The following is a 23,501-nucleotide window of genomic DNA, read 5'->3' on the forward strand; positions in this document are numbered from 1 at the left end:
TGTTTTTTACACTATGCATTTTGTCTACAATATGTTTAATAAAGTTAGTGTTATTCACAAAAAACGCAGCGAAAAACAACGTTGCAACACTTGCAACATTTTTTAAACTTTTTCATTGCTTTCTACAGGTGAAAAAAATTGCTGAAAGAAGTGACATGCTGCAGATTTTAAAAAGGCTGCAGTTGTGAAATTCAGTCAGGGGAAAATAAAAGGGTGTGCAGGAGATTTCTGAAAATCTCAGTTTTTGCTTGTGCTGTAAAATGCTGTAAACTTCTTATTTGCAGAAGAAAAAGCTGCAAAAATTCTGCATATGAACATGGCGAAAAGCTGCTTTTCAAAGTGCCAGCAAAACATATGAGATTTCCGAAATCTCCTGCAGCCGCTTGTTTTTTTTCTGTCAAGCAAATAAGGCAGCACACTGCGGCGCTAAAACATGCAAACATGAAACACGAAAATTGAACTGCATTACTGCACTAGAAATATGAAAAATTAGAGCGTTTAGCGCATAAAAAAGGCCAATTTTATGTGTACCTGGTAGCCACTTTACGGCATCTCTCTTATACCAGGTCCTATGCTTTCCTTCCTCGCTGAGAACAAACGTCTCCATGTGAATGGGTACCTGTGAAAACCTCTTATGAGACTAACATTCTCTCTCTCTGTGGAGGAGTACTGGACCTGTTGCAATTAAAACACCTGTGACTAGGAGGCGGAGTGCTCGGTCAGAAGGCTAGACAATACATTTAAAAAAACTGACCGTGACATCCAAACATAGACTAAGTGTGAACAGGTGCTGAACCTTAGAGTCACCAACTCCTATACAGTCAAGCAAATGAAATGCTTGTTTTTTTTCTGACTGGATTTCAGAACTGTAGCGCTTTTTAAACTGTAGCGTGTCACTTCTTTCAGTGTGTTTTCACCTGTAGAAAGCAAGGAAAGAATAAAAAAGCTGCAGATATTGCAACAGCATTTTTCACTGCAATTTTTAAAGTGGTTTTGGTGAACTAAACTATTAGGTCTCGTGCACATGTTCAGTATTTGTAATGCAGAAACAGCAGTGGAACAATGAGGCTATGTGTACACATTGCGGTATCTGGCGTGGATTTTTCCACGCAGATTCCTAAAAATCTGCAGGTAAAACGCTCCGCGTTTTACCTGCAGATTTACGGTGGAATTACCGCGTTTTTTGTGCATTTTTCAACAGCGTTTTTACCCCTGCGGATTCCTATTATGGAGCAGGTGTAAAACGCTGCGGAATCTGCACAAAGAATTGACATGCTGTAGAAAATACAACGCAGCGTTTCCGCACGGTATTTTCCGCAGCATGTGTACGGCGGATTTTGTTTTCCATACGTTTACATGGTGCTGTACAACCCATGGAAAACTGCTGCAGATCCACAGCAAAATCCACAGCATGTGCACATTCCCTGAGAAACACATCACCACTTCGGTATTTATCACCCTCCTGGTTTTGGCTTACACATACTGATGTCAAATACTGACCAAATACTGACCGTATGAATGTGGTCTTAAACATACTGTAGACAAAGCAAACATCCTCACTCCAAAAAAAAGCTAATAGAAAAGATTTTGGCTACTGAAAAAAATGCTGCATGTGAACATAGTCTTACTGTGAAACACTATGTCTATCTCTGGTGTTACATAGGACTGCAGGTGACCTCTCCTAAATTATCTGTACTCAGAGAGTTATCACTGCTATCTCTGGTGTTACATAGGACTGCAGGTGACATGTACTGCATTATCTGTTCTCAGAGAGTTATCACTGTATTATCTGTGGTGTTAATTTTTTTTTTTTAAGAGGGGGTTGGGGGGCACCTCTTTGTCTTGGGGCTTGGGCCCCCAATCTTTTCTGACCCTAGCAACTCCCCTGCATACAGCTAATAGTGGCAGACCTGTTGGCTGATATAAGCCCCCTAAATATGGGGGCCACAGTGTGAGCACTGGCTCCAGGCCCCTCCACCAACTGTATCCGCATCCTGCTCATGTACTGTAACCTAAATGTTTGTGTGATTTTACAATGTTAGCATTAAATTTTTGCCTAGGGCCCCACTTTGTCTAAAACCGGCCCTGAGTGGAGGTCTGACACCAGGCACCCCAACCAGTCAAGCTGATGGCAGCTTCTGCGGGGGCTGGATGTACACAATGAACAGAGATGGCGCACTATAGCTCCATATACTGTTTAGTGATCATTCTCAGGTACTGCAGCTCCCATTTGCTTAAATAGGAACTGAGGGGCAGTACCCAAGAACAGACACTAAACCATGTACGGAGTTGGGATGTTCCAACTTTCTACCCTGTCTATGGCTAGGCTATCATTTTTAAAGTCCTGCATAGCCTCTTCAAGACTGATATAAAGATCCTTGATTTCTTTAAAAGTTGAGTGCATTAACAGTAATAAGACTTGGGCTTTATTGCCACACGTAGAACTGTGTGATGCTTTAGGCAGTTACCTTATTACTTCCTTGCAGTATCAGTCCTTGCAGCTATGTCTATGGCAGTAATTCTTCCCCAGGTTATTGCAATTTGTGATGCCTCTGGTGGCGGTGTGACTCTCAGATTAAATGAACACACTAAATAAATTGGAGTTTGAAATATTTAGCAAACAAATCCAACCACTAATCCCTAGCTGAACATGAATATGCATGTTGTCATGCTCGCGCCCAGGCTGGTTGGCGCGGGCGTGCGGGGGAGTGGTCCCACTGGACCACAGACCAAACCTCCCTGGAAGGGGCGTAACTAAGTAGCTTCCTAGGTGTTCGCTGGAGCCTCTGATGGTGAGGTCAGACTTGTGCAATAGGAAGCTACCAGGTACCACTCCAGGGTGGAGTCTGGTTGTGGTTGCTGATCCCACCGGGGAACGGAACATAGACAAGCAAGCGGGCACGGCTGGCACATAGGCAGGCAGACAGGTACAACAGGAACACAGGCAGGCGGGCACGGCTGGCTCTCTGGTAGGCAGGCGGGCACGGCTGGCTCTCTGGCAGGACTGGTGGACAAGACTGGTACACTGGAAGAACCGGTAGGGACCGGTCTGCAGGCAGGTATGTAGAACGGGTAAGAACCTGTTCAGACACGAGGACCTAGGAATAAGTAGATAAAGACCGCAAGAGCGGATGCAGAGCGAAAGCACAGGAGCTAGAGCCAAGAACAGAAATGCAGGAGGCGGAGCCAAGAGCAGGAGGTGGAGCCAAGTGCAAAACCGCAGGAGGCGGAGCCAAGAGCTGGAGGCGGAGCCAAGTGCAGACAGGCAGGAGGCGGAGCCAAGAGCTGGCGGCGGAGCCAAGTGCAGGAGAAGTAGAACCGCAAGGAGCGGAGCCAGGTAGAACCGCAAGGAGCGGAGCCAGGTAGAACCGCAAGGAGCGGAGCCAGGTAGAACCGCAAGGAGCGGAGCCAGGTAGAACCGCAAGGAGCGGAGCCAGGTAGAACCGCAAGGAGCGGAGCCAGGTAGAACCGCAAGGAGCGGAGCCAGGTAGAACCGCAAGGAGCGGAGCCAGGTAGAACCGCAAGGAGCGGAGCCAGGTAGAACCGCAAGGAGCGGAGAGGTGCTGCGGGAGGGGTCTCTGCAGCAAAGCTGAGCAGAGCCACAAAGAATGTGGAGAGAAGCTGCAGCAAGGGATAACTGCAACAGCAGAAGATAAGCTGAGTAGAAAGGAGCAGAAACGCAGAAGTGAGGAGCAGAGGTAAAGTCACAAAGGTTCAGAGCAGGCAGAGCTGCAAGAGTGCGGAGTGAAAGCAGACTGAGAATACAAGGAGAGACAACAGGGAAGGAAGCCAAAGACTAGAAGACCGAGGTAAGACTAAGTACAGACAAGGCACTGGAACAAGACACAAGGACAAAGACACTGGGACCAGGATATTCTGCCTCCTGGTGGGCGGACAACAAGACCAAGGAAATAACACAGAGAATCCTCCAGAGAGGGAGTAACTCAGAGAAAGGCCAGGCAAACTCAGAAGCAAGACACTAACTGAGCTAACACATTGCACAGGCCCAGAACACTGGGAGGAGCTGAACTAAATACTGGAGGTCTCCTGGCAATTGGTCAGGAACAGATTGGACAGATGCACCTGATTGCTATAAGAACCAGAGAGTTCAGGCGCCGCCCCTCTATACACAGAACTATGAAGCATGCAGAGAGCAGAGACACAGAACATGGAGCTGGCAAGAAACAGAAACCACATCATGACCTGGAGCAGTGGGTAAGATAGTGTGAGAAATGCGAGGCCATGCCGTGATGCCAGCAGAGTTGTTACACATGTATTTGAAATGTAATGATAAGTCTCCGTTTGGGGTAAGAAGTGTACCACTTCACTTTTCCTTAGTTGTCAAGAAGCAGTTTATTTTTAGCCCAGAAATTTTTCATTTATCCTCACTGCCTACTTTTCTGTAACCTTTCAGGCCCCAGATTTACATTCCATAATTGTCTGATGAATAACTTTGTTGCGAACCATATTAATGGATTTCCTTTTATCAAGGGACTATTTTTTTAGTGTAGACGGGAAAGTGAACTTAGATGGAGCAGCTACTAGGATTTAGGAACTCTCATATGAAGCTTGTATCTGTTACCAATATATCATCTTACTTATTGTACCAAAAAGCCAAAATTGGTGTTTCTCTTGTATTTGTTTTTTGGGGGTTTATTTGGTAGAATGTCACAAATAAAAGTATTTTAGCTTATTTTATGCATTTTGCCATAATAAGATATTCATGATAATTGTATATTAGTCCATGTATTCCCCACACTATTTCCGAAAAGAAAAAAAGGGTAGGACTAACTGAATGCAGGAAGACAAAAAAAAAATGTTCAAGGTGCTCACTGTGGCTTAATCAGAAAGTAATTGCTATACTCAGGGCCAGCGATAGCATCAGGCAGACCTGGCAGCTGCCTAGGGCCCCCGCTCCCCCAGGGGCCCCCAGCCAGTCACCTGCCACCAGCGGCGGTACAGATCAAAGCAATGATGGAGGAGAGAGCGTCAGCTGACGCTCCCTCTCCCATTATTCCCTTTTGCCTGTGACACCTGCGGGTGCGCGATGACGTCACTTCATCGCGTACCTGCTGTATGCCAGGCAGACTGCAGCCGCTGAGATCGGAGCCGAGCCTGGAGCAGCGCGGGGCATGAGGAAAGGTGGGGATTGTGTGTTTTTTTTATTTAATATATCAGTCAGTGCTAAACTGTGGGGCCATTCTCGGAGGGGGCGGCTACGTTATATTCTATGGGGGGAGAAGGGCTGTATTGGATTCTATGGGGGAGGGCTGAATTAGATTCTATGGGGGAGGGGTGTAGTAGATTCTATGGGGGAGGGCTGTATTAGATTCTATGGGGGAGGGCTGTATTACATTCTATGCATGTTGCTTCTGAGCCACTGCCTAGGGACCTTGTTCAATATAATCTATAAATCCATAAATTGAGATGAATGGGCTTCTTAAAGGGAGCCAGTCACCATGAAAATTCAGTCCAACCCGTAGGCACAGGGCCAGTTCCAGATTTTCTTGGGCTCCGGGCAAAAGTCTGTGGGCCCCTTTAACACATACGATGATTCATGATGCACAGGTACGCAGAGAAATATAGGTATAGTACAATGCCAAAGACTTCACTTAATACTTACATTACATGAGTGATATCTATTGTAAATTTTACAATAGCTCAGAAACCGGACAGTATAGTCCTCCATACAGTATTATGGGCACCACATAGTCCTCCATACAGTATTATGGGCACCACATGGTGCTCTATACAGAATAATGAGCCCCATATATTGCTCCTTACAGTATTATGGGCACCACACAGTGCTCCATACAGAATGAGCCCAATATATTGCTCCATGCAGAATAATGGACCCAATATAATGCTCCATACAGAATATGATGGGCCCCATATATTGCTCCATAAATAATTGTCCCCATATACTGCTCCATATGTAATTGTCCCCATATGCTGCTCCATATGTAATTGTCCCCATATGCTGCTCCATATGTAATTGTTCCCATATACTGCTCCATATGTAATTGTCCCCATATACTGCTCCATATGTAATTGTCCCCATATACTGCTCCATATGTAATTGTCCCCATATACTGCTCCATATGTAATTGTCCCCATATACTGCTCCATATGTAATTGTCCCCATATACTGCTCCATATGTAATTGTCCCCATATACTGCTCCATATGTAATTGTCCCCATATAATGCTCCATATGTAATTGGCCCAATAAGATGCTCCATATATAATTGGCCCCATATACTGCTCCACATGTATTTGGCCCCATATACTGCTCCACATGTATTTGGCTCCATATACTGCTCCACATGTAATTGGCCACACATACTGCTTCATATGTAAGTGGCCCCATATACTGCTCCACATGTAATTGGCCACGTATACTGCCCCATATGATCCAGTGTATGATGGCCCCCATATATGATGCTCCAAACATTAAAAAAAAAAAAGTAAATTCTCACCTCTCCTCGCTGGCCGCTGCTCTGCTCCGGACTCGTCAGCGTCTTCCGGCTCTCTGCACTGTGACTGCATAGTGCGCAGGTGCCTCCGATGGTGAGTGGGCCCCTCCACCTGCTCAGGGCCCTGACACTTTCTTGGGTGTTGACGCCGGCCCTGTGTAGGCTTAATCATATAGATCACTGGGAGCTGAGCAAATTGATATATAGCTCTATGAGAAACGATTGTTTAACCTGTGATTTAATCCTCTGCTCTTTCTGGGATTTTCAGTCCAGTGTATGGCCCCAGGGGTGTATCTAGGGCTTCCAGTACCCGGGGCCAGATTTCAGTTTGGTGTTCAACCCCCCTCCCCCAAGCACATATGCAATTTGCATACTTAGTCACGTGCCGTCGAGCTGCTCTCCCTAATTTACTCAATGTTCAGTGAAAAACTAAGAGGAGCAGGAAGAAAAGCTCGTTGTCACATGACTAAGTATGACAATCACATATGACTAAAGTGGACATGTGATGACTGCTGGATCCAGCAAACAGAGATGAATCCTGACAGTGAGAACATTACATGCTGTTAGGACTGGTGTGCTTGTCCAAGTCTGTGATGAAAGTCTGCAGTCAGTCTAGGTGGCCACAAGCTTCTGAATTCTCACTGCTCACTGTAGTCAGGATTCTCAGGTGCCAGCAGTGAGAGTGGACAGTCATGTTAGCAAAAGTATGCGATTTGTATTCTTCTGGCCACTAAACGTGTCTGGCCTCGCTTAATTCACTTTCATTGAGTGAGGCCTCACATGTCTAGTCGGCACGTGAGCGCATGTATGCAAATCGCATACTTAGTTTCATCACTTACCATTCTAACCAGCGGCACCAGAGAATCCTGACAGCAGTTCGCACTAAAAGAATTCAGAAGTCTGCCGTGACATGAACCACTATAATGCTCCTAACAGAAATAAAATCATAGCAGTCTTTAATGGTGATGAGCGAATATACTCGTTACTCGAGATTTCTCGAGCACGCTCGGGTGTCCTCCGAGTATTTTTTAGTGCTCGGAGATTTAGTTTTTATTGCCACAGCTGAATGATTTACATCTGTTAGCCAGCATAAATACATGTGGGGATTTCCTGGCAACCAGAAATCTCGAGTAACGAGTATATTCGCTCATCACTAGTCTTTAACTTATCAGGCAGCACAACACTTTATTAATATAGCCATGTATCACATAATCTTACAACTTAAGGATTTTTACATGTGTACAGGATCGGAACAAAGAATCCATCACCAGAGCCACCAACAGTACAGAAATGCATCACTAGAACCCCTATCAGTACCGAAATACATCACCGGAACTACTAACAGTAAAGAAATTCATCAGCAGAACCACTAGCAGTACAGAAAAACATCCGCATAACACTCAACAGTACAGAAACACAGTATCAAAACCCTCATCAGTACAGAAATTCATCACAAGAACCACCATCAATGTATCCACTGCTGCCGGCGACCCTGCACGGTGTCCTCTTCTCCCTCCATGCAGGGACGCGGGCATGGTCTCCGGCGTGCTCCTGCTTCCTGTGTGTGCTGCAGTCCTGTAAACGCACCTTGTACACGTGCTCCCCTGTTCTTAAAGGGGCAGCGTGCATATACTAAATGCCCTGAGTGGGTAGCTGAGAGGCTTTTAGTAGAATTAGTACACCTGCAAGATGGCTCCCAGCCAATTGGTGGGACTCATCCTGTATTAAAGTCTCCCTCTTCCTTAGGGAGTTGCTAGGCAACATGTAGAATCATTTTAGTCAGTAAGGTGTTCTACTTGTGAGTTGTGAAGTCCCCTGGTCCTGGTGCAGCCATTGTTCTGAACCAGTTTCCCTTGTCCCGGTGTGGCCAGTCCTGTGTCCATAATCCCATGGTCCCTTTGTGGCCAGCCCTTTATTCGTAGTTCCCTCATCCTGGAGCGGCCAGTGCCTGAAGTTCTTCCCCTGGTCCCGGAGCGGTCAGTGCCTGAACATTGTTCCCTGGTCCCGGTGTGGCCATCTGTTCCCGAAGTCCCCTGGTCCCAGTGCATGAACATTATCCCCCAGTCCATGAATGGCCAAACCCTGATCCAGTATCCTAACATCCAAATGACCCTGATTAAAAGTTCACATACTCTGGTGATTTTTGCCTGATAAGATGCACAGAAGTTGACACAAATGGGTTTGAATGGCTACTAAAGGTAACATTCTCACCTGTGACCTGTTGGCTTGTAATCAGTGTGTGTGCATAAAAGCTGTGTGAGTTTCTGTGATCCAGACAGACTTGCATCCTTCATCCAGCCACTGACGTTTCTAGATTGTGAGTCATGGGGAAAGCAAAAGAATTGTCAATGGATCTACGGGAAAAGGTAGTTGAACTGTATAAAACAGGAAAGGGATACAAAAAGATATCCAAGGAATTGATAATGCCAGTCAGCAGCTTTTCAACTGTGATTAATAAATGGAAAATCGGGGGCTCTGTCAAAACAATACCACGGTCAGGTAGCAGAAAAATTATCGTCCACAACTGCCAGGAAAATTGTTTGGAATGTAAATAAAAACCCACAAATAACATCAGCTGAAATACAGGACTCTCTGAAAACTAGCAGTGTGGCTGTTTCAAGATGCACAATAATGAGGCACTTGACGAAAAATGGGCTGCATGGTCGAGTCGCCAGAAGAACTGCGCAAATTCCACAAAGTATCTCGCCTACAACACGCAAAACAGCACAGAGACGAGCCTCAAAACTTCTGGATCAAGGTAATTTGGAGTGATGAGACCAAAATTGAACTTTTTGGCCACAACCATAAACATTACATTTGGAAAGAGGTCAACAAGGCCTATGATGAAAGGAACACCATTACTACTGTAAAGCATGGAGGTGGATTTTGATGTTTTGGGGATGTGTGCACTACAAAGGCACAGGAGACTTGGTCAAAATTGAAGGAAAGATGAATGCAGCACGTTATCAGCAAATACTGGAGGCAAATTTGTACTCATCAGCCCGGAAGCTGCGCGTACTTGGACGTTCCAACATGACAACGATCCAAAACACAAGGCCAAGTCGATCGGTCATTGGCTACAGCAGAACAAAGTGAAGGTTTTGGAGTGGCCATCTCAGTCTGCTGACCTCAATATCATTGAGCCACTCTGGGGAGATATCAAGAGCGCAGTTCATGCTAGATAGCCCAGGAATTAACAGGAACTGGAGGCTTTTTGCCAAGAGGAGTGGGCAGATTTGCCATCTGAGAAAATAAAGAACCTCATCCACAACTACCACAAAAGACTTCAAGCTCTCATTGATGTTAGAGGGGGGGTATAAAGAAATGGGGTATGTGAACTTTTGATCAGGGTCATTTGGATGCTTTGGGTTGTCTTGTCATTATGATTTAAAAAGAGAAAACACAGTAGTTTGACAATAAATGGCTTCACCCAACCAATAACCATGAGTGGAGAAAAAGTTTTGGCGTTATCATTCATATTCTCTGAAAATAGGCCAAGAAAGCAAAAATTCTGCCGGGGTATGCAAACTTTTGAGCACAAGTGTACTTACATCTTCTCCGGTCTTCTGCAGCACATCTCACACAATACCCTTAAAAATAGCAGCGTCATTATAATGCTCCTGAATACAAATATCTGCCCTACACTGATCCCCTGAATAAATGATTGCCCCTCACCATATTCCTTGCAAAAAATATGACCCACACACTGTCTCTTATGATGCATGCCCTCCACACTGCCCCCTTCTTTCCATACTGGCCCCCCTTTTCACATTGTCCTCTCACAGTGTGTCCCACCCATAGGGCTTAGTCTCTATACTGTACCCCCTCATCACACTCCCCTCTCCTTTGTATACTGTCCCCTCCTGGCTGTGCCATTACATTGTCCCCCATGCGACCCTACCCCTCTACTCACTCTATTCCCTGCCCACTAACACTTCCCCCCCCATACTGTCTTCTCACACTATTTCCCTCAATAGTCTACACATTTCCCCCTCACTCCTCATACTGTCTCCTCTCACATCCCCCCGACTCCCCATACTGTCTGCACCCATCCCTTTACCCTCGCTCCTATACTGTGTCCATATATTCTTCCCATCGCTCCTCATACTGTGTCCGTACTCATCCCCCCACTTAATGTAGTGTGTCTACACACATGCCCCCCTCATACTGTTTCCTCATACATGCCACGCATCTCTCTCCTTGGTCCTTATACTGTGTCCTCAAATTTCCCCTGCTTCCCCTTACCCATATTGTGTCCGCACCATCCCTTCCTCGTTCCCCAAACTGTGTCCTCAAATGCGATTTCTTCTCTTCCCCAATGCTATTTCTTCGCTCCCACACAAACTGTGTCTTCAAGTGCTATTTCTTCTCTCCCCCTCAAATGCTATTTCTTCTCTCCCACCCAAACGGTGTCCTCAAATTCCATTTCTTCTTCTCCCCCCCCAAACTGTGTCCTTAAATACTATTTTTTCTCTCCCCCTTCTCCCCCCAAACTGTATTCTCAAATGATATTTCTTCTTCCATCCTCCCCTCTCACGATTACAATGCGTCTTTAGTATCTTCACCATCGTTGCACCATTGCTGTATGCGCCGGCAGCTATCAGGTGATGTCAGCAGCGTGACCACATAACCTGATCACGCTGCTGACGTAGCACTGACTCCCCGGTGGTCAGAGCTTCAACTGTACTCGCATCTGAAAGACACAAATACTATTGAACATTGGGAGCCGGCGCTCTGCACCTTCTCTGAGCCGGTTGTCAGTTTGACAGCCGAATCAGAGAATGTCAGACTCCCAGTCCACATTAAATGGCCTGACGGTACCCCCCTGCCGGCTGTGCCAGGGGCAGATGCCCTACCTGCCCCTGCCCTAGATATTCCTGTGGGTGGCCTCATGAGTGACTGACAGGGCCCCCCCCCACCCCCCTTGCTCAGGGCCCCTGTACTTGCAATACTTTCCTCCGCTGCGACGTCTTTCGCGTCTCCTGACTTTGTGACATTTAAGGTCAGAGGGTGCAATGACGTAACTAGTGTGCGCCTTCTGCCTGAACAGTCACGGTGCTGAGAGCCGGAAGACGGCGACGCTGAGGAGCCTGGAGCAGAGCAGCAGGGAGAGGTATTTAATTTTTTTAATGTTTGGAGCATTATATGGGGCACATCATATGCGGGAGCATTATATGGGGCCCATTATATACTGGAACATTATATGGTGCCTGTCATATACTGGGGCATTATATGGGGGCCAGCATATACTGGAGCATTATATGGGGGGCCAGCATATACTGGAGCATTATATGGGGCCCATTATATACTGGAGCATTATATGGGGCCTTTTATACACTGGAACTTTATATAGGGCCCACTATATACTGGAGCATTATGTGGGGCTCATAATATGCTAGAGCATTAGATGGGGTCCTGCATATACTGGAGCATTATATGGGACCCAGCATATACTGGAGCATTATGTGGGGCACAGCATATACTAGAGCATTATATGGTGCCCAGCTTTGACTGGATCATTTGTATGGGGACCAGCATAGACTGGAGCATTATATGGGGCCCAGCATAGACTGAAACATTATATGGGGCCCATCATATACTGTATCGAGCATTATATTAGTCCCATTATATATGAAGCATTATATTAGTCCCATTATATATGGAGAACTATATGGAACCCAATATATATGAAGCAGTATATGGGGCTCTTCATATACTGTATGGAGCATTATATGGGGTCCAATATATATGGAGCAATATGTGGGGCTCTTCCTATACTGTATGGAGCAATATATGTGGCCCATTATGTATGGAGCAATATATGGGGCTCGTTATTCTGTATGGAACAGTATATGGGGTTCATTATACTGTGTGGAGCATTATCTGGGGTCCGTTATTCTGTATGAAGCAATATATGGGGTCCGTTATTCTGTATGAAGCAATATATGGGGTCCGTTATACTGAATGGAGCAAAAAATCAGGCTCATTATACTGTATGGAGCAATATATATGGCTCATTATACTGTATGGGGCGTTATATGGGGCTCATTATTTTGTATGTACCACTGTGTGTTATGATCTGGTGACCTTGGAGCCGCATGGGACTTTCTCAGGAGTAGGTGGAACCTGTACTGACTGCAAACCCTAAACTGACACCGCAACTAGAAGTAGCCGTGGGGTGTACCTAACACATCCTAGACACCTCGACACAGCCGGAGGACTAAATACCCCTATAGATGGAAATGGGAATTCTATCTTGCCTCAGAGCAGAACCCCAAAGGATAGGCAGCCCCCCACAAATATTGACTGTGAGTATTAGAGGAAAAGACACACGTAGGCAGAAATCAGGATTTAGCAAAAGAGGCCACGCTAGCTAAATAGGAAAGGATAGGACAGAATACTAAGCGGTCAGTATAAAAACCCTAAAAATATCCACAGCAGATAATACAAAAATTCCACATCTAACTAAAGACATGGAATGTATATCTGCTTCTCCTGAGAATCCAACTTGACTGAAAATATCCAAACACAGTCTAAGCAGGACAAGAAAAAACCATGAATAGCACTGAATTGTAAAGCACACAGCATGTGTGCTGTAGAAACAAAAACCAGACACTTGTCTTTGCTGATTTGGCGGCAGGGCAGGAGGAACCAGACAGAGATGCAAAACCTCCAAGAACAATGGACAACTGGCAAGGACTAATGAATCCTGCACACCTAAATATCAGTCAGAGCTGCAATCAGCAGGGACACCTGCCCAGGATTGCAACCCAGGGACAACTGCATTACTATCAACAACCACCGGAGGGAACCCAAGAGCAGAATTCACAACAGTAGCCCCCCTTGAGGAGGGGTCACCGAACCCTCACCAGAGCCCCCAGGCCGATCAGGACGAGCCAGATGAAAGGCATGGACGAAATCAGCAGCATGGACATCAGAGGCAAAAACCCAAGAATTATCCTCCTGGCCATAACCCTTCCATTTGACAAGGTACTGAAGCCTCCGCCTCGAAAAGCGAGAATCCAAAATCTTCTCAACCACATACTCCAACTCCCCATCAACCAACACAGGGGCCGGAGGATCAACAGAGGGAACAACGGGCACCACATATTTCCGCAATAAAGATCTATGGAAGACATTATGGATAGCAAAAGAAGCCGGAAGGGCCAATCGAAAAGACACCGGATTAATAATCTCAGACATCCTATAAGGACCAGTAAAGCGAGGCTTAAACTTAGGGGAAGAAACCTTCATAGGAACATGACGGGAAGACAACCAGACCAAATCCTCAACCCGAAGCCGGGAACCAACACACCGACGACGGTTAGCAAAACGTTGAGCCTCCTCCTGAGACAATACCAAATTGTCCACCACATGAGCCCAAATCTGCTGCAACCTGTCAACCACAGAATCCACACCAGAACAGTCAGAAGGCTCAACCTGCCCCGAAGAAAAACGAGGATGAAAACCAAAATTACAAAAGAAGGGCGAAACCAAGGTAGCCGAACTAGCCCGATTATTAAGGGCAAACTCGGCCAATGGCAAGAAAGCCACCCAATCATCCTGATCAGCAGACACAAAGCATCTCAGATAAGTTTCTAAAGTCTGATTAGTTCGCTCGGTCTGGCCATTTGTCTGAGGATGAAATGCAGAAGAAAAAGACAAATCAATGCCCAGCCTAGCACAAAAGGCCCGCCAAAACCTAGAAACAAACTGGGAACCTCTGTCGGACACAATATTCTCTGGAATACCTTGCAAATGAACCACATGCTGAAAAAACAACGGAACCAAATCAGAAGAGGATGGCAATTTAGGCAAAGGCACCAAATGGACCATCTTAGAGAACTGGTCACAAACAACCCAGATGACCGACATCTTCTGGGAAACCGGAAGATCAGAAATAAAATCCATAGAAATATGCGTCCAGGCCCTCTCAGGGACCGGCAAGGGCAAAAGCAACCCACTAGCACGGGAACAACAAGGCTTGGCCCGCGCACAAGTCCCACAGGACTGCACAAAAGAACGCACATCACGTGACAAAGAAGGCCACCAAAAGGACCTACCAACCAATTCTCTGGTACCAAAAATACCAGGATGGCCAGCCAACACAGAACAATGAACCTCAGAAATCACTCTACTAGTCCATCTATCAGGAACAAACAGTTTCCCCACTGGACAGCGATCAGGTTTGTCAGCCTGAAATTCCTGAACCCGTCGTAAATCAGGGGAAATGGCAGAAAGGACCACCCCTTCTTTCAGAATGCCGACCGGTTCAAGGACCTCAGGAGAATCAGGCAAAAAACTCCTAGAGAGGGCATCAGCCTTAATATTCTTAGAACCCGGAAGATACGAGACCACGAAATCAAAACGGGAAAAAAACAAGGACCATCGAGCCTGTCTAGGATTCAGCCGTCTGGCAGACTCAAGGTAAATCAGATTTTTATGATCGGTCAAGACCACAATACGGTGCTTAGCTCCCTCAAGCCAATGTCGCCACTCCTCAAACGCCCACTTCATAGCCAACAACTCCCGATTGCCGACATCATAATTGCGTTCAGCAGGCGAAAACTTACGGGAAAAGAAGGCACACGGTTTCATCAAGGAACCAACAGGATCCCTCTGAGACAAAACGGCCCCTGCCCCAATCTCAGAAGCGTCAACCTCAACCTGAAACGGAGAGACACATCCGGTTGACGCAACACCAGGGCAGAAGTAAATCAGCGTTTAAGCTCCTAAAAGGCAGAGACAGCCGCAGGGGACCAATTCGTCACATCAGCGCCTTTCTTCGTCAAATCGGTCAAGGGTTTAACCACACTGGAGAAGTTAGCAATGAAACGGCGATAAAAATTAGCAAAGCCCCAAAATTTCTGAAGGCTCTTCACGGATGTGGGTTGAATCCAATCATGAATGGCCTGAACCTTAACCGGATCCATCTCTATAGATGAGGGAGAAAAAATGAAGCCCAAAAAAGAAACCTTCTGCACTCCAAAGAGACACTTAGACCCCTTCACAAACAGAGCATTATCACGAAGGATCTGATATACCATCCTGACCTGTTTCACATGAGACTCCCAATCATCGGAAAAAATTAAAATGTCATCCAAATATACAATCATGAATTTATCAAGGTAAGTCCGGAAGATATCGTGCATGAAGGACTGAAAAACAGATGGAGCATTAGAGAGCCCGAATGGCATCACAAGGTATTCAAAATGGCCTTTGGGCGTATTAAACACAGTTTTCCATTCATCACCCTGCTTAATACGAACAAGATTATATGCCCCCCGAAGGTCAATCTTCGTAAACCAACTAGCTCCCTTAATTCTAGCAAACAAATCGGAAAGCAGAGGTAAAGGGTATTGAAACTTGACCGTGATCTTATTCAAGAGGCGATAATCAATACAGGGTCTCAAGGAACCATCCTTGGCAACAAAAAAAAATCCTGCTCCCAACGGTGAAGAAGATGGCCGAATATGCCCTTTCTCCAAAGACTCCTTAACATAACTCCGCATGGCGGTATGTTCAGGCACAGACAGGTTGAAAAGTCGGCCCTTAGGAAACTTACAGCCTGGAATCAAGTCAATAGCACAATCACAGTCCCTATGCGGTGGAAGGGAACTGGACTTGGGCTCATCGAATACATCCTGAAAATCAGACAAAAACTCTGGAACTTCAGAAGAGGAGGAAGAGGAGATTGACATCAAAGGAACGTCATTATGAACCCCCTGACATCCCCAACTAGTCACAGACATAGACTTCCAATCCAACACAGGATTATGTACCTGCAACCACGGAAAACGCAGCACGATGGCATCATGCAAATTATGCAACACCAGAAATCGACAATCTTCCTGATGGGCTGGCGCCATGCACATGGTCACCTGTGTCCAGAACTGGGGCTTATTTTTAGCCAAAGGTGTAGCATCGATGCCCCTTAAAGGAATAGGGTTCTGCAAAGCCTGTAAGGGAAAACCACAACGCCTGGCAAACTCAAAGTCCATTAAGTTCAAAGCGGCGCCTGAATCCACAAACGCCATGACAGAAAATGATGAAAATGAGCAAATCAAGGACACAGATAACAGAAATTTAGGTTGTAAAGTACTGATGGTAAATGAACTAGCGATCCTCTTGGTACGCTTAGGGCAGACTGAAATGACATGAGAAGCATCGCCACAATAAAAACACAACCTATTCTGACATCTGAATCCCCGTTGTTCCGTTCTAGACAGAATCCTATCACAGTGCATTGGCTCAGGCATCTGCTCTGAGGACAACGCCACAGCGCGCACAGTTCTGCGCTCCCGCAAGCGCCGATCAATCTGAATGGCCAGAGACATAGAATCACTCAGACTGAAAGGCGTGGGAAACCCCACCATAACATCTTTAACGGATTCAGAAAGACCCTTTCTGAAAATTGCCACCAAAGCATCATCATTCCATTTGGTCAACACAGACCATTTTCTAAATTTCTGACAATACAATTCTGCCGCTTCTTGACCCTGAGACAGGGCCAACAAGGTCTTGTCCGCTTGATCCACAGAATTTGGTTCATCATATAATAATCCTAAAGCCTGAAAAAAGGCGTCTACATTAAGCAAGGCCAGATTCCAGGGAAAATGCCCAATCCTGAGGATCGCCACGCAGCAGGGAGATGACAATTTTAACCTGCTGAATGGAATCACCAGAGGATCGAGGTCTCGGAGCAAAAAACAGTTTACAGTTGTTTTTAAAACTCAAAAATGTAGACCTGTCCCCAAAAAACAAATCAGGAGTAGGAATCTTTGGCTCTAAAACTGGAGTCTGAACACTATAATCAGAAATACTCTGTACCCTAGCAGCAAGCTGGTCTACATGAGAAGCTAATCCCTGAACATCCATGCTAGCACAAGACTCCTCAGTCACCCAGAGAAAAAGAGGGAAGAAAAGACAAAGCAGGCTACAGAAAAAAAAATGGCTCAACACCTTTCTTCCCTTCTTCTGAGATGCATTTAACTCATTGCTGGCCAGCTGTACTGTTATGATCTGGTGACCTTGGAGCCGCATGGGACTTTCTCAGGAGTAGGTGGAACCTGTACAAACCCTAAACTGACACCGCAACTGGAAGTAGCCGTGGGGTGTACCTAACACATCCTAGACACCTCGACACAGCCGGAGGACTAAATACCCCTATAGATGGAAATTGGAATTCTATCTTGCCTCAGAGCAGAACCCCAAAGGATAGGCAGCCCCCCACAAATATTGACTGTGAGTATTAGAGGAAAAGACACACGTAGGCAGAAATCAGGATTTAGCAAAAGAGGCCACGCTAGCTAAATAGGAAAGGATAGGACAGAATACTAAGCGGTCAGTATAAAAACCCTAAAAATATCCACAGCAGATAATACAAAAATTCCACATCTAACTAAAGACATGGAATGTATATCTCCTTCTCCTGAGAATCCAACTTGACTGAAAATATCCAAACACAGTCTAAGCAGGACAAGAAAAAACCATGAATAGCACTGAATTGTAAAGCACACAGCATGTGTGCTGTAGAAACAAAAACCAGACACTTATCTTTTGCTGATTTGGCGGCAGGGCAGGAGGAACCAGACAGTGATGCAAAACTTCCAAGAACAATGGACAACTGGCAAGGACTAATGAATCCTGCACACCTAAATATCCCAGTCAGAGCTGCAATCAGCAGGGACACCTGCCCAGGATTGCAACCCAGGGACAACTGCATTACTATCAACAACCACCGGAGGGAATCCAAGAGCAGAATTCACAACAACTGTGGTGCCCATAATACTGTATGGAGCAATATATGGGGCTCATTATACTCTATGGAGCAATATATGTGGCTTATACTGCATAGAGCATTATATGGGGCTCATTATACTGTATGTAGCAATATGTGGTGCCAGTAATACTGTATGGAGCAGTATATGGGACTCCTTATTCTGTATGGAGGACTATGTGGTGCCCATAATACTGTATGGATGACTATACTGTCTGAGCTGTTGTAGAATTTACAAAACATATCACTCATGTAATGTAAGAAGTAAATGAAGTCTTTGGCATTGTATTATACCTATATTTATCTGCCGTATTAGTGCATCATGTATTGTGGTATGTGTTAAAGGGGCCCACAGAGACTCTTTTGCCTGGGGCCCACAAAAACCTTCAGCCAGGCCTGATTGGATTGCATATTCATGGTGACCGGTTCCAATTAACATAGCCAAATAATGCAAAAGTGAAAGCCATAGCTCAGGAAGCACTACCAATAAGCATCATTTATTAGCAGGTCCTTCTGATTTTATAAATATTGAGCAGTCCTGAAGTTGTCCTCTTGTCGCAGCTAAGACAATTCTAGGCTGGAGGAAGTTAGTGTCTAATGCCCCTCTCTTAGAGCATCTACTTTGCCAAAAGAAAGGGTGGCAATGAACATGATTTTAATGCTAGTAGAAAGTCATATTTCACTTCATATAGATGGCAACATGTCTGTGACACCACTCAAATACCCGATCCACCTTCAAAAGTTGCGATATGTTCCTGATTCCTCAAATTAACAATAATATCTTATATTGCACTTCTCTCACACAAGGGTCTGAAAGCGGAAAATTATGTGGAGCGTCTGAGTGGGTCGTTGCTGCCATTTGGGCTCTGATCCCTCCATAACCTCTGCAATCTATTTAATAGGAAACCAGGCCTGTGGGTGGAAGGAAGAGTACCCAAACAAAACCCATACAAACACCGAGTAAACTTATGAACTCAATGCGGATGCTCAGATTAGAATCCAGGACCCCGGATATACAAGGCAACTATGTTAAGCGCTGACACACAGTGCTGCCCGTGCTTAAAGGGGTTTTTACCACTAACAAAGTTAATTTTAATTAACTTTATTCGGACTCCCATGACAGCACTACGAGAGAGGGGATCCGCCCTTCAGGAACAGGAAACCTACGGATACAAAAGGGCGGCACCTCTCCCATGCATCAGTTGGTTTCCTGTTCCTGGAGGGACAGATTCCTACGGATAAATCCTAAAGGACCCAGGCCGAATCAGGTAGCGGGGGGGTCTCCTACCTCGGCCGGTGCGGGAGTCCCTGGAGACGCCACGGTGGTCCTGGCTGGACTGCACGTCGGTGGTGTGTTACAGCAGGGAGCAGAGTCCGGAGGATTTCTTGTCTCCATCAGCGCCAGTGGCGGTAAGTATGCCCGTCCCTTCAGGTCTGTGCGGCGGTGCAGCGGGGTTCCGGCATCAGGAGGTGGATGCCGTCCGGAGCGCTGCTGTTCATTCCCGGCGTCCTGCACCGCTCTCCGCGTGAGCTGGAGCATTTCCGGGCTGTGGTGACGTCGGGGGTGGAGTCTGTGGGAGCTTTCGGGTCGCTGGGTGGCTGCGCAGGCGCAGTCGATCCAAGATGGCGGCGCCCATCGGATCCTGAACGCCGGATTCGTCACAGGACCCGCTGACCTCCCAGCTGCAGCCTGAACAGCGTGGACCAATGGGGGCAGTGCCTGGCAGTCTGCTGACCGGAATCCAGGGGGATTTAAGCAGGTGTCGGATTTTGAACCCTGCTTTTGGCCACATTTTCATCATGGAGAGTGATGGTGATCAGCAGTCTCAGCTGCTGGATGAAGTGCGACAGAAGCCCATGGAATAGGAGCATGTCAGGAGTGACCAGTCCAGTCGTAAGAGCTCATCCAAGCAGGGATCAAGAGCGTCGACTGGGAAAGAACCCCCTCGTATTTCGGTACCTGTTTTTGACGTGCACTGGTGAGTGATCTACGTGAATGTTCACTCAGTGACGCGGACCCCTTATACTTTGTCATTTTAGGGGAAGAAAAGTACAGGCAAGACGAAACATAAGGAGTGCGCCCTCTGTGGGATCCCTTTACCAGATTCTTATCTCAAAAAATTATGCGCCACCTGTATACAGCAGACGGTGAGGTCTACAGGAGTGGTAGGGGTTGAGTGACATCAGGTCGGATAGAGGTTATCACCCTTATTGTCCTCCCCTAGGTAGCGGAAGAATCTGCGAGTACGGCTAATTTAAAGGAGATGATCCGTATGGAAGTAAGGGAATCCCTGCGGTCCCTATCGGGAGGTTCGAAGCATAAAACTCCCTTGATATCTGATTCTTCGGAGGAAGAAAGAGAAGAGGGTTCCTATGGCTCTATTCCCTCTTCCTCTTCATCAGAAGAGGACTCTGGCAGATTTTGTCTACCTCTGGACCGGGTTGACAAATTAGTTAAATCAGTCAGAGGTACAATGGGCCTAGAAGAGCCTAAGACGCAACCTTCCAGGCAAGAAGTAATGTTCAGCGGGTTAGATCATAAAAAACGTAGATCCTTTCCGGTGAACGAAAAGATTCAGGATTTAATTCTACGAGAGTGGAAGAAACCTGAAAAGAAAGGCTCGTTACCACCAGCATTGAAGCGCAGATACCCCTTTGATGATACAGCTGTTGATACCTGGGACAAGGCCCCTAAATTAGATGCTGCAGTGGTGAAAGCATCAAAGAAAGCTTCATTACCATTTGAGGACATGGGGACCCTTAAGGATCCTCTTGATAGGAAGGCAGACACCTTCCTTAAAGGTACCTGGGAGATGGCCGGACCTTTGAGGCCTGCAGTGGCCGCAACGTGTACAGCCAGATCCTTAATGGTCTGGCTAGATCAGTTGGAGTCCCAACTTAAAGAAGGCGCTTCCAGGAATACAATTCTGAATGCGCTACCAGTAATTCAGGATGCTGCTGCCTTCCTCTCAAACGCTTCAGTGGATTCAGTTAGAATGGCGGCCAGAGCAGCAGGACTCTCCAACGCGGCTCATAGAGCCTTATGGTTGAAGTGTTGGTCAGGAGACATTCATTCAAGATCAAAACTCTGCGCTATTCCATGCAAAGGGGAATACCTCTTCGGGCCAACCTTGGATGAGTTGCTAGAGAAAGCAGGGGATGACAAGAAAAAGTTCCCTAATTTGTCATCAGCAACTTACCGTCGTCCTTTCAACAGAAGGAGATTTGGCTGCGGAAGAAAACGCGTATCCTCACCTTCTAGAGATAATTTTAGATGGGAGGATAGACGCAGGAGAGGTACGGGCTACATGTTTCGCCGTTCCTCGAAAGAACGTAAGAAACCGGACCAATGACTAGCAATCCCTGTGGGGGGGGAGATTGGCAGCCTTCTCTTCAGCATGGTCTGACATCACAAATAGTGACTGGGTCCGAGGCATAATATCAGATGGTCTGAGACTTGAATTTAATCATTGGCCTCGAGATAAGTTTAAGTTAACCCCTTTACTTTCTTCCACCCTTGAACAGACAGCTTTGGAAGCGGAGGTCATAAATTTATGCCTTAAAAAGGTTCTGATTGAAATCCCGGAATCAGAAAGGAGAAGGGGGTTCTACTCTCGTCTATTTCTGATTCAAAAAACAGATAAATCGTTTAGAACTATCATAAATCTTAAATCCCTTAATGAGTTTCTGCTTAATAAGACCTTTTAAGATGGAATCAATCAATTCAACAATAAAGATGTTGTTCAAACGCTGCTTCATGGTAGTTGTAGATTTAAAAGATGCATACTATCATGTGCCTATCCATGAGGACTTCCAGAGATTCCTAAGAGTAGCAGTGTCTATGGGAGGAATAGTTCGCCATTTTCAGTTCAGAGCTCTTCCCTTCGGCCTATCAGCAGCCCCTAGGGTGTTTACAAAAATAGTCGCTGAGGTCATGGCGCACTTACGAGAGTCCAATATCCTCGTTATTCCTTATCTGGATGATTTCCTTATAGTGGGGAATACAGCAGACCATTGCCTTTCACAAGTAAGGACGGCTACAACCAGACTAGAACGCCTGGGCTGGATTATAAATTATGAAAAATCCCGATTACAGCCCCTAAAAATTCAGAGATTCCTAGGGCTGTTATTAAATTCAGAGACCCAACAATGCTGTCTTCCAACTGATAAATTATTGCATATTCAACAGGTGTCAAAGGCGATTGATAAACCCTCCATGACCCTTAGGCAAGCTATGTCACTGTTAGGATCCCTAACTTCGTGTATTCCCGCTGTGCGTTGGGCCCAATTCCATACCAGACCTTTACAGTCTGAGATACTGGTTAACGATTGAGCCTTACAGGGGTCCTTGTAGGGTCAGGTGATACTAAGTCCAGTAAAGGTACCTTCACACTAAACGACTTTGCAACGATAACGATAGCGATCCGTGACGTTGCAGCGTCTTGGATAGCGATATCGTTGTGTTTGACACACAGCAGCGATCTGGATCCTGCTGTGATATCGCTGGTCGTTGCTGAAAGTCCAGAACTTTATTTGGTCGTCAGATCGGCGTGTATCGTCGTGTTTGACAGCAAAAGCAACGATGCCAGCAATGTTTTACAATGGTAACCAGGGTAAATATTGGGTTACTAAGCGCAGGGCCGCGCTTAGTAACCCGATGTTTACCCTGGTTACCATTGTAAATGTAAAAAAAAAACCAGTACATACTCACCTTCTGATGTCCGTCAGGTCCCTGGCCGTCTGCTTCCCGCACTGACTGTGAGCGCCGGCCGGCCGTAAAGCACAGTACAGCGGTGACGTCACCGCTGTGCTCTGCTTTTACTTTACGGCCGGCCGGAGTTCACAGTCAGTGCGGGAAGCAGACGGCCAGGGACCTGACGGACATCAGAAGGTGAGTATGTACTGGGTTTTTTTTTACATTTACAATGGTAACCAGGGTAAACATCGGGTTACTAAGCGCGGCCCTGCGCTTAGTAACCCGATGTTTACCCTGGTTACCCGGGGACTTCGGCATCGTTGGTCGCTGGAGAGCTGTCTGTGTGACAGCTCTCCAGCGACCACACAGCGACGCTGCAGCGATCGGCATCGATGTCGATATCGCTGCAGCGTCGCTTAATGTGATGGTACCTTAACTCTTACATCTCTTAGATGGTGGCTAGATAAAGACAATATCAGCAGGAGTTCCCTGGGTGACACGTGACTCATGTAATAACAACAGATGCTAGCCCTGCAGGGTGGGGGGCACAC

The 23,501-nt window shown here is 46.3% G+C and overlaps 1 protein-coding gene across 1 annotated transcript in view; it reads left to right on the forward strand.

Moving 5' to 3' along the window:
* Nucleotides 1-23,501, forward strand: part of UGGT2 (UDP-glucose glycoprotein glucosyltransferase 2) — a 459,065-nt gene that overhangs the window by 362,713 nt on the left and 72,851 nt on the right. The window lies entirely within an intron of this gene.

The sequence above is a fragment of the Ranitomeya variabilis genome, chromosome 3 (genome assembly GCF_051348905.1).
Source record: "Ranitomeya variabilis isolate aRanVar5 chromosome 3, aRanVar5.hap1, whole genome shotgun sequence".
NCBI lineage: Eukaryota > Metazoa > Chordata > Amphibia > Anura > Dendrobatidae > Ranitomeya > Ranitomeya variabilis.